The 12540-nt window shown below is 37.7% G+C and overlaps 1 pseudogene; it reads left to right on the top strand.

The window, feature by feature from the left end:
* Positions 1–10251: 10251 nt before the first annotated feature.
* On the top strand, positions 10252–11667 carry LOC100931397 (annotated as a pseudogene).
* Positions 11668–12540: the final 873 nt, after the last annotated feature.

Here is a 12540-nt window from a genome sequence, read left to right as displayed (position 1 = left end):
CCTTACTGCAAAGATAATGTCTTTCACCACATGGATCTGATTGTTAAGATCTGGAACTTCAGAAGAATGCAGGAAAAGCCTACAGTCTATCTTTCACATTTTTTTGATCATTTCTTCAAGAGGAACTTTACTTTTTGTTTGTTTGTTTCTGCCCTGTTTAATTGTTACGGGAGCTAACTGCACTTAGTGGCTGCTGGGGATCTAATTCTGACCATCCGAATAGATCCTTTCATGTGAGAAGATGATAATGATACAAGGAGACTAAGAGGCAGGTGCATTCTCTGATCTCTCTCCTCTTGTCTCCCATTTATTTCATTCCCAATTCACAACAACATCTGAGTCAAGGCTGATTTGCAATTCCTTCAGTTAATTCACAGCTGTGGGATCTTTTAGAGAACCAACCTGCCCCTTCACACTTAGGCATGGTCCTTAACATTTATTTATCTTGTATTTTTTGTTCTGTCTGACTTAGGGTCCTTTGGCTATATCATTATACCTCCCTAGTCATCGAAGAGGCATAATAAGGCCAGAGTTGGAACCTCTCAGGTGGAGTGGCTAAGACAACAGCCATATGAATTACCACACCTTGCTCTGATGACCCTAAGAGGTCCCCAAGCTAAGTGAATTCCCTTGCCAAATATGCTTTCTTTGCTATAGCTAAAGTAGCCTCCTTTTTTTAACTGTTAAATGATCTGCAAGTGTCTCTTTTATTCCAGCCCTAAAGCTAAGCAAACAAGACTGGTCCAATTGATCATGTCTCTCCATTACAATATATATTACATCTCAATTTCTTCTCTTCCCAATCTCCACCCTGTGTTTATCCAGTTCATAACTAGATGGCTTTATATTCTCAAATCATTTGTACCCTGATTCCTAACTACTTCTCAAAGACTACTGGAATATACTCATGTAGCGCTCTCTCTCTCTCTCTCTCTCTCTCTCTCTCTCTCTCTGTGTGTATATATATATATATATATATATATATATATATATATATGTCTTCTACATGCTTACTTATGTCCATGTTTTCTCTCTTGATAAGACTGATAAGATCCCTGAAGATAGACATTTTCATTTTTGTCTTTATCCATAACACCAGGAACAGTAGCGCTGAAACTTAATAGGTTCTTTTTTTTTTCAATTTTTATTCATTTAAACTTAAATGCAAAAAGGCCAAAAATATTTTTCATATACACAGCACATTAAAAGAGAATTCAATATAAAACCATGAATTTCCATTTAATACTACATTTTAAAAAATAAACTAATAAATACTATATAGAGTTTTCATATCTGTCTTTTCTGTGCTTCTTTATAAGTTCTCTTTTGTTCTCTGCTGTGTATTTAATTTTTTTCTCCCTCCCTCTCTACCCTAAAAAATACTACTAGATACAAATGTATGTATATAAAACAATTCTATATATGCCTCTTTATCACTTGTTTTTCTGAATGTGAATAGTACCTTCTATATAGATCCTTTGTGGTTGATTTGAGTATGATATTTCAAATGACTTAGTTGTTCAAAATTATTCTTAGAACAACATTGCTGTTTCTGTGTACAACATTCTCTTTGTTCTACTTAGTTCATTCTTCATTTCATGCAAATCTTTCCATCTTTTTGTAAAATCAACCAGCTTATTTCTTTAAAGTAGTATTCCATCATGATCATATACCATAATTTATTTAGATATTGTCCAGTTGAGGGACAGCCCCCTAATTTCCAATTCTCTGCTACCATAAAGAAAGCCATTATCAATGTTTAAGAACATATAAATTATTTTCCTTTGTCCCTAATCACCTTGGAAAAATCATATTGCTACGTTAAAGGGTATACACAGTTTTATAATTCCTTGGGCATAATTCCAAATTACTCTCCAGAATGATTGGATCACTTACAATTCCACAATAGTGAATTAGTATGCCAGGTTTTCTACATCCCCCCTAAAAACATTTTAATAAGTTCCTAATAATGACTTTTTTTTTTAGTATAGCTTTTTATTTACAAGACATATGCACGGGTAATTTTTCAGCATTGACCCTTGCAAAACCATCTGTTCCAACTTTTCCCCTCCTTCCCCCATCCTCTCCCCTAGATGGCTGATAGTTCAATACATGTTAAATATATTAAAGTATATACTAATAGCAGCAACTTCTTAATAGATTTAGTGATTCAACTATGTCTTTGATTTTTCTCTTTCTTTTTTTTTTAAATTTTTTATTTAATAGCCTTTTATTTACAGGATATATTCATGGGTAACTTTACAGCATTAACAATTGCCAAACCTCTTGTTCCAATTTTTTGCCTCTTACCCCCCCCCACCCCCTCCCCTAGATGGCAGGATGACCAGTAGATATTAAATATATTAAAATATAAATTAGATACACAATAAGTATACATGACCAAAACGTTATTTTGCTGTACAAAAAGAATCAGACTCTGAAATATTGTACAATTAGCTTGTGAAGGAAATCAAAAATGCAGGTGTGCATAAATATAGGGATTGGGAATTCAATGTAATGGTTTTTAGTCATCTCCCAGAGTTCTTTTTCTGGGCATAGCTCGTTCAGTTCATTACTGCTCCATTGGAAATGATTTGGTTGATCTCGTTGCTGAGGATGGCCTGGTCCATCAGAACTGGTCATCATATAGTATTGTTGTTGAAGTATATAATGATCTCCTGGTCCTGCTCATTTCACTCAGCATCAGTTCATATAAGTCTCGCCAGGCCTTTCTGAAATCATCCTGTTGGTCATTTCTTACAGAACAGTAATATTCCATAATATTCATATACCACAATTTATTCAGCCATTCTCCAAATGATGGACATCCATTCAGTTTCCAGTTTTTAGCCACTACAAAAAGGGCTGCCACAAACATTCGTGCACATACAGGTCCCTTTCCCTTCTTTATAATCTCTTTGGGATATAAGCCCAGTAGTAACACTGCTGGATCAAAGGGTATGCACAGTTTGATAACTTTTTGAGCATAGTTCCAAACTACTCTCCAAAATGGTTGGATTCGTTCACAACTCCACCAGCAATGCATCAATGTCCCAGTTTTCCCGCATCCCCTTGATTTTTCTCTTTCTGTCAAAACTTCAAAGGATATGTTCAAAGGAATCCTGGATGTATTCCAAAGTACTCCTAAGAATAGAGAGGTTAAGCTAGAAAATATCTTTCACAATAGTAGGGAGAAAAATGAAATAACCTCAACAAGCATCCTGCCTAGCAATATTATTTCCAGAGCTTTCATTAAGAAACTATGATCACAAGTTCAAGGGAATGTAGAGTGATGATGACATCCAGTGGGCATGAATATAATTGCAAGTAATACCTTTGAAAACACAGTTTTTCCTGTTAGCCATCATTACAATCCTCACAATTCCTGGAATATTTTCATTTATTAGTGCCTATGAATAATATTTCTAATTTTTAGCCTTACTCTTGGTATCAGGAAAAAGGCATTGCAGTTAGGAATTTAAAAACTTAAGTCCTAGTCCCAAAACTACCACTGACAAGTTAAATGACCTTTGGTATAGGTGATTACTATAGAAGATAGAAAGATGAATAACAGTCCTTGACTTCAATGAGTTTACAATCTATTGCCAGAGATGTATAAGGATATAGAAAGATAATATCATTTACAAAGTAGTGGTATGCTACTTACTATGTAAAACAAAGGTAATATAACCAAAATATTCATCAATTCTGTGCCCAACCTCTCATAGATCATCTTAGTGCAGTCATGATTGGTGGATGACAAAGTCCACAACCAAACTTAAAGGTATATAAAGTTTACAATGAGGGAAATAAGAGGTGGCATCTATACCTTTTTCATTACTAATTCTGCCTACAAGAAATGAGCAAAGGACAAGAGAATGACAGGTTTGGAAATGGAGGTGATGTTAAAAAAATATATAGCCAATAATTTTTTTAAAAGGCTGGTACAAAATGAAGTGAGCAGAATCAAGGAAACATTGTACACAATAACAGTGATATTGTATAATTATCAACTTTGAATGACTTTTAGTTATTCTCAACAGTATACAGTGATTTGTGACAATTCCAAGGAACATATGATGGAAAAAATGCTATCTACTTCTAGATAAAGAATTGATGAATCTAAAGGCAAATTAAACATATCTTTTTAAACTATTTTTGTTGTAATTTGGGGGGGGGTATGTATTTTCTTTCACAACCTCGTTAATATGGCCATATGTTCCACATGACTACACATGTATAATCTATATCAAACTGCTGAGTGTCTCCCAAAGGAGGGGGAGAATTTGGACCTCAAAAATTTTTTAAACCAATGTTAAAATTGTTTTTACATGTAAATAGGAAAAATATAAAAAATTTCACATTGCTGGGAAAATTGGAAATTAGTATGGCAGAAACTAGGCATTGACCCACACTTAACACTGTACACCAAGATAAGGTCAAAATGGGTTCATGATCTAGGCATAAAGAATGAGATCATAAATAAATTGGAAGAGCATAGGATAATTTACCCTCAGACCTGTGGAAGAGGAAGGAATTTATGACCAAAGAAGAACTAGAGATCACTATTGACTACAAAATTGAAAATTTTGACTATATCAAATTGAAAAGTTTTTGTACAAACAAAACTAATGCAAGCAAGATTAGAAGGGAAACAATAAACTGGGAAAACATTTTTACAGTCAAAGGTTCTGATAAAGGACTCATTTCCAAAATATATAGAAAATTGACTCTAATTTATAAGAAATCAAGCCATTCTACAATTGATAAATGGTCAAAGGATATGAACAGACAATTTTCAGATGATGAAATTAAAACTATTACCACTCATATGAAAGAGTGTTCCAAATCACTATTGATCAGAGAAATGCAAATTAAGACAACTCTGAGATACCACTATACACCTGTCAGATTGGCCAGAATGACAGGGAAAGATAATGCAGAATGTTGGAGGGGATGTGGGAAAACAGGGACACTGATACATTGTTGGTGGAATTGTGAACACATCCAGCCATTCTGGAGAGCAATTTGGAACTATGACCAAAAAGTTATCAAACTGTGCATACCCTTTGATCCAGCAGTGTCTCTACTGGGCTTATACCCCAAGGAGATACTAAAAAAGGGAAAGGGACCTGCATGTGCCAAAATGTTTGTGGCAGCCCTGTTTGTAGTGGCCAGAAGCTAGAAAATGAATGTATGCCCATCAATTGGAGAATGGTTGAGTAAATTGTGGTATATGAATGTTATGGAATATTATTGTTCTGTAAGAAATGACCAGCAGGACGAATACAGAGAGGCTTGGAGAGACTTACATGAACTGATGCTGAGCGAAATGAGCAGAACCAGGAAATCATTATATACCTCAACAGCGATACTGTATGAGGATGTATTCTGATGGAAGTGGATTTCTTCAACAAAGACAAGATCCAACTGAGTTTCAATTGATCAAGGATGGACAGAAACAGCTACACCCAAAAAAAAGAACACTAGGAAATGAATGTAAACTGCTTGCATTTTTGTTCTTCTTCCCAGGTTATTTATACCTTCTAAATCCAATTCTCCTTGAGCAACAAGAAAACTGTTCGGTTCTGCACACATATATTATATCCAAGATCCACTGCAATCTATTTAACATGTATAGGACTGCTTGCCATCTTTGGGGAGAGGGCGGAGGGAGGGAGGGGAAAAAACGGAACAGACGTGAGTGCAAGGGATAATGTTGTAAAAAACTACCCTGGCATAGGTTCTGTCAATAAAAAGTTATTTTAAAAAAAAATTTCACATTAAAAAATAAAGTGAATGAATGAGCAAACATACACATGTTGACAATTTCCTTTCCCCAAATTATGACCAATTTCAGTAGAAAAATAAAATTTTAAACAAGAAAAAATTAGAATGCTGTGGACCAAAGTTATGTAGGGAATGTCAACTCCAGAGGGATAAAAAAAATTCTCAAGAATGAAAAATATGAAGATATAGAAAAACAATTCCGAAGAGGAGAAAAGGTAGGGATTATGAAAGACCATTGTTGGTACAAAGGGAATTCATCTGTCAACTTGGATTTTATAAAATTGATAATCAAGGTAAGAGAAAGAAAATGAAAGAGAAATATGGCATCTATCTTCCCTTGAAAAATGTAAAGTCACTAGCTGAATTACAATACATCCCAGGCTCCTGAAAGAACTTGTTTTTATGATTCCCAATCCATTGTTAATTTTGAAAGAAGGTAAAAAATAGGAAAAGTGCCATAGCACTACAGAAAGGCAGAAATCCTGATTTTTAAAATAGTCAAGAGAATAAATGGAGTTTTCAGGCTCTAGGCCAGTGAGCTTCATTTTGATTCCTGGAAAAATTCTATCATGAAGGAATTAGATAGTTAATGAATATCTGAAAAGGGAAGCAGTGATCCTAAAAAGCCGGCATGTCTATATCAAGAAAAAATCATGCTAATCTAATTTTATTTCCTTTCATGGCACACTATAATAGATAGTATTGGGAATAGATAGTAGATTGGGAATTCTATCGACAGTTTAGAATTTAAAAAAGCATGTGATAACATTCTTTTATACCATCCTAGTAGAAAAGTTAGATGACCATGTGGTAGATGATAATATAACAAAAGAACTGGTTGAATGCCAGGACCTAAAAAGAATTGATTAATGATTTTATGCCATCTTGGAAGGAGTTCCTTACTAGAGTTTGGTTAGTTTATGCTGTTTAACATTTTTATCAATTACTATTTTATCAATAATATTATCAAGATAGTGAAGTCTTGTTTATCCAGTTTGCAGATGACACAAAACTGGACAAACAACAGTGAATGAAATCAAGATCCAAAAGAATCCTGACAAACTATAATGTTAGGCCTAATCTAATGAGATAAAATTTAGTAGGAATAAATGAAAAGTCAGGATTAAAAAATCAATTTCATGAATACAAGATGATGGAGATAATTCTCCCCCCACCAAATTACTGCAGTCCTTTCTCCCTAACCATCATCTATACTTCTTAAGTGCCTACTTTGCTACCTTCTGGGTGGCAAAAAAATGGTCCTTGTGCTAAGAAGCTTAAAGAATGGAGAAGACAGCAGGCAAACAACTATGTACAGACAAGTTATATACAAGATAAGTTGTGGGTGATCTCACAGGGAAGACATTAAGGTTAAGGAAGATTGCAGAAGATTGGACTTTAGCTATCCCTTGAAAGAAGTTTAGGAAACTAGGAGACAGAGATGAGGAGAGCATTTCAGAACTGGAGATCAGTCAGTGAAAATATTTGTATTTATAAGTTTATAAATTGACACATATACATTTATATTTATACATGTTCGTTTCCTTTGTTGTATATGTATTTCATGAGAGTACAGATTGTTTCATTATTTGCATTTGTAAACCCGGCACCCAGTATAGTGTCTGCAACATAGGCCAATAACAAGTGCTTATTAAATTAACTGACCTTAAGAAAGTCACTTAAATTCTCTGTCCCTTGGTTTTTCATATCTCAAATGAGAACAGCCATATTCTAGCCATCATCAACTGTGAAAGATTTAGGTCTTTTAATAATACAGTGATTTAAAACACTTCCAAAGGACCCATAATAAAAATGTTATCTACCTCCAGAGAATGAACTGATGAACTATGAATAAAGATTGAAGCATAGGTTTGTTTCTTTATATTTTCGGGTAGCTAATATGAAAACATGTTTTGCATGACTTTACATGTGTATTTGATGTTTTCAATAAGTAGGGAAGGGACTGGTGGGAAGACTTCAAAACTCAAAACTGTAAATAAATATATATATATGTGTGTGTATATGCATATATATATATATATATATATATATATATAAAACACATTTATAGTACAAATCTCAGATTATTATCGGGACTAAATAAGCTGATATGCTCAAAATAATCTTAAATTTCCATATAAATAATAGCTACTGTTAATGGTAAGATTGTTTGGATGAATGCTATTCCCAAATTATAAAGCTTAAACACTTAGACAATGGGGATAGTAATGTAAGATAGGAAGATATTTTTTCTGGCAAGATAAGGTAGGATTTAGCTCAGTACCTTAGAAGACCAAACCTTCAATTTACTATGATGTAAATAGTAATTCATTTCTTTTAGGTACTCACTTGTACTCTAGACAATTTCTACTGAGCTTTTGGCCAAGATGGCTGCCTCGAAAGAGGTAGAATTCTCCACATAATTGCTCCAGAAAAAATAACAAAAACTAAAAGTCATACTAGAATGAATAATGATGAATAAATCCAATGGAAAACTACATACAGTTAAGTGATTTTTTTTCCCAAAATTACAGTAGGAAAGATCACCAACAAAACCAGTTTCAGTGCACACCAACAAAAAGAAAACTTGCCAGTGAGATCACAGACTAGCCAGAGATATGTATCAACTTTAAGTATCTGTTGAAATAAGGTGATTGGAAAGTTCTTCCTAAAAATATCTCAAAGTGATTAAAAGCTACAATATGAACCTTGAAAGCCATAGAGAGAGGCAACATCCAGGCTCAGTGTTTAGTGTTCAAATTGGAATAGCCTAAGACTCCTGGGACATGGTCCTGAAATGCCAAAGACCCTGAAGACCCAATGCTCTTAACTCAAAGATCTAGAAGGAGCTATCCTAGCAAAAGAAAGATTAGCCAGCAAACTAAGTCAGCTACATTAAGACCAAGCAGGGTTACTGCCTTACTCAAGAGAACATTGGGGGAAAAGCCTGGCTCTGGCACAGAGCCCCAATTTAGGGACTAGGTGTAATGTTCTGGCTAACTCTCTGGAGGTCCTCTGAATGGGCCTTGGTTTCAGCAGAATAATCACCACAAGAATAGTCAGGGATAAAGTCCAAGGTCTTTTTATTATCTTCTTCAGTCTGTCTCCCTCACCTGGGGCCGGGGCTAGCTTTCTGGGGACCTTCAGGTGGGCCTTGGTCTTAGTGGAGGAATGAAGGAGGCAGGAGAGCCACCAGGATGGTGGGAGATGGAATGTCTGTGGCTGACTTTGTCCTCAGTTTAAATACTTTATTACAATTACATTAATTGTAGAACTATTACATCACCATGCTAAGTACTAAATATATGTAAACTAGATAGCTATTGTCTTATCAATTCCTCTGGGTTAGCACCTTGTTTCAAGTACTTCTTTTAAGCATACTTCTCCAGAGTTCTAGCTATCTACATCTCCTGCTTTATTTTGTTTTAGGACATAGGTGGTCACACCCTCCCTGATTTCTGAGGGAGATGAAAACACCAAAAAGGGCATGATCATGCCCTCCCTGACATTGCAGAAATGGGAGTAAAACCACCAAAAAGAAGGTGACCGTACCCTGCCCCCAACATCGTAGGAAGGGAGATGAAAACACTAAAAAGGGAAATGGGGAGTCAAACCAGATTTTGTTAGCAGGTTTCTGAAGGGTCTCATTTGAAACAGGTATACACAAACTCATCAGCATGGGGGGTATTATGTAAGCACACAGTAATAACGCAGAGTCTATTAGTGATGACTCTCCCCACAGCTGGTGCAGGCTCAATGTGGTACAACAAACATGAATTGTACATGTAAGTAGTAATATAACAATATAAATCAACATGGTGGTGTAAAAGATTTCCAGAAGTCCTAGAAGGAGGGTATGTAAATAACAATCACACATACACCTCTGTCAGCAGTCAAGAGATAGTCCCAAACTAATCTATTGTCCAGTGCTTCACGTATCAGGGAATCCAATGATCCCTGCTGGTTTTAAAGTCCTGCAACAGTTTCATTACCAGCCATGCTCTTTCAGTGTCAGATATTTCTTGGGTCTTCTTCATTTCAAGGGTCTACTCCATCTCTCTGCGATGGACAAGGCAAATATGGCTTATTGACAGCCATCTGATTCCTTCTCCACCTTGTAGAGACACAAGCAAACCCTCTCTCCCAAGCAGTTAGCCTATCTGGTCCTTTCCATTCACCACTTTCTGGATCTCTCCACATCATCTGGCGATTATCTAAAGATAGTGGAGCTGCTCGCACTGGACACTGACCTTCCGGTGGGTTATAAAATCTGTCTGCCGGAGCCAGTGCATCTTTGTCAAAAATCAAGAAAGGTTAAAGGGTTAGATTTAGAAGTTCTCTAGGGCCCTCCTGGTGCTGCCTGCCGACCGCCTTGGCCTTCTTTCGACTTCATCCCCTCCATCACCGCAGTCTCCTCGCGGTAGTCTTTGCTAAGTCATTAATTCCGGAGAAGGCCGCAACATGTCTGACAAACTGCCCTACAGTCGCCGACATCAGCCTAGATGCCTGGGGACTCAAAGCCCTGGACATAGCAGAGAATGAGATGCCTGGCCTGATGAAACTTCGAGAGATGTACTCAGCCTCCAAGCCACTGAAGGGTGCCCGGATTGCTGGCTGTCTCCACATCACTGTGGAGACAGCTGTTCTTATTGAGACACTGGTGGCTCTGGAAGCTGAGGTACAGTGGTCCAGTTGCAACATTTTCTCCACCCAGGACCATGCATTAGCTGCTATTGCCAAAACTGGCATTCCTGTGTATGCTTGGAAGGGGGAGACGGATGAGGAATATCTCTGGTGCATTGAGCAGACCCTCTATTTCAAGGATGGGCAGCCCCTCAACATGATCCTGGATGATGGAGGGGACCTCACCAACCTCGTTCACAACAAATATCCTGAGCTCCTGAAGGGCATCAAAGGCATCTCAGAAGAAACAACCACAGGAGTCCACAATCTATACAAGATGAAAGCTAATGGAGTTTTGAAAGTGCCAGCCATCAATGTGAATGATTCTGTTACCAAGAGCAAGTTTGACAACCTGTATGGCTGCCGTGAGTCCCTCATCGATGGCATCAAATGAGCCACAGATGTGATGATCGCTGGCAAGGTGGCTGTGGTGGCAGGTTATGGTGATGTAGGCAAGGGCTGTGCCCAGGCTCTTCGGGGCTTTGGGGCCCGAGTCATCATCACAGAGATTGATCCCATCAATGCACTGCAAGCATCTATGGAGGGTTATGAGGTGACCACCATGGATGAGGCCTGCAAGGAGGGAAACATCTTTGTCACCACCACGGGATGCATAGACATCATCTTGGGCAGGCACTTTGAGCAGAGGAAGGACGACGCCATTGTATGTAACATTGGCCACTTTGACGTGGAGATAGATGTGAAGTGGCTGAATCAGAATTCTGTGGAGAAGGTGACCGTAAAGCCTCAGGTGGATCGCTATAAGCTGAAGAATGGGCGGCGGATCATCCTGCTGGCAGAGGGCCGTTTAGTCAACCTCGGTTGTGCTATGGGTCATCCCAGCTTTGTCATGAGCAATTCCTTCAGCAACCAGGTGTTGGCTCAGATTGAGCTGTGGACCTACCCAGACAAGTACCCTGTGGGAGTGCACTTCCTCCCCAAAAAGCTGGATGAGGCGGTGGCTGAGGCCCATCTGGGCAAACTGAATGTGAAGCTCACAAAGCTGACGGAAAAACAGTCCCAGTACCTGGGCCTCCCCAGAGAGGGCCCGTTCAAACCTGACCACTACCGGTACTAGTCCTGCCCATCACAGAGACTCTGAGTGGCCCACCATATTTTCTTGCCTCTCCAGCCCCTGCACAGAGTAATAAATGGTATCTAGGTTTGGTTGGGCAAAAAAAAAAAAAAAAAAAAGAAGTTCTCTAGGGTTACCTGTGGCTCCCCCTTTCCTTTGTTTTTGGAGGAGTGTCTTAATGTCTCTGTTCCTCCTCTCTACTACTACCTGTCCTTGAGGATTAAAGAGTATGCCAGTGGTGTGTAAAATCTTATACTGTGCACAAAAGTGTGCAAAATGTTTCGAAGTATATACATGTCCATTATCTGTTTTTCTTGCTTGTGGCACACCCATAATGGCAAATGCTTGTGTGAGGAATTCAGTGACCATTCGGGCTGTCTCTTTTGCTGTTGGTATTGCAAAAGTAAATCCTGATATGAACAGACAATTTTCAGGTGAAGAAATTTAAACTACTTCTAGTCATATGAAAAGGTGTTCCAAATCATTGTTGATGAGAGAAATGCAAATTAAGACAACTCTGAGATACCACTACCCACCTGTCAGATTGGCTAGTATGACATGGAAAGATAATGACGATTGTTGGAGGGGATGCAGGGAAAACTGGGACACTGATGCATTGTGGGTGGAGTTGTGAACGAATCCAACCATTCTGGAGAACAATTTGGAACTATGTCCCAAAAGTTATCAAACTGTGCATCAAACCCTTTGATCCAGCAGTGTTACTACTATGCTTCTATCTCAAAGAGATATTGAAGAAGGGAAAGGGACCTGTATGTGCCAAAATGTTTGTGGCAGCCCTCTTTGTAGTGGCCAGAAACTGGAAACTGAGTGGATGCCCATCAACTGGAGAATGATTGAGTAAATTGTGGTATATGAATGTACTGTTCTATAGTACTGTTCTATAAGTATTTTCTTTAGAATGTTTGGATCATTCACAACTCCAACAATATGTGTTTGTTTTCCCACATCCTCTTCAACATTTATCATTATCT

Source organism: Sarcophilus harrisii, chromosome 1 (assembly GCF_902635505.1).
Source record: "Sarcophilus harrisii chromosome 1, mSarHar1.11, whole genome shotgun sequence".
Classification (NCBI taxonomy): Eukaryota; Metazoa; Chordata; class Mammalia; order Dasyuromorphia; family Dasyuridae; genus Sarcophilus; species Sarcophilus harrisii.
The sequence above is the reverse complement of the archived record's forward strand: the minus strand, read 5'-3'. Positions and strand labels throughout refer to the sequence as shown.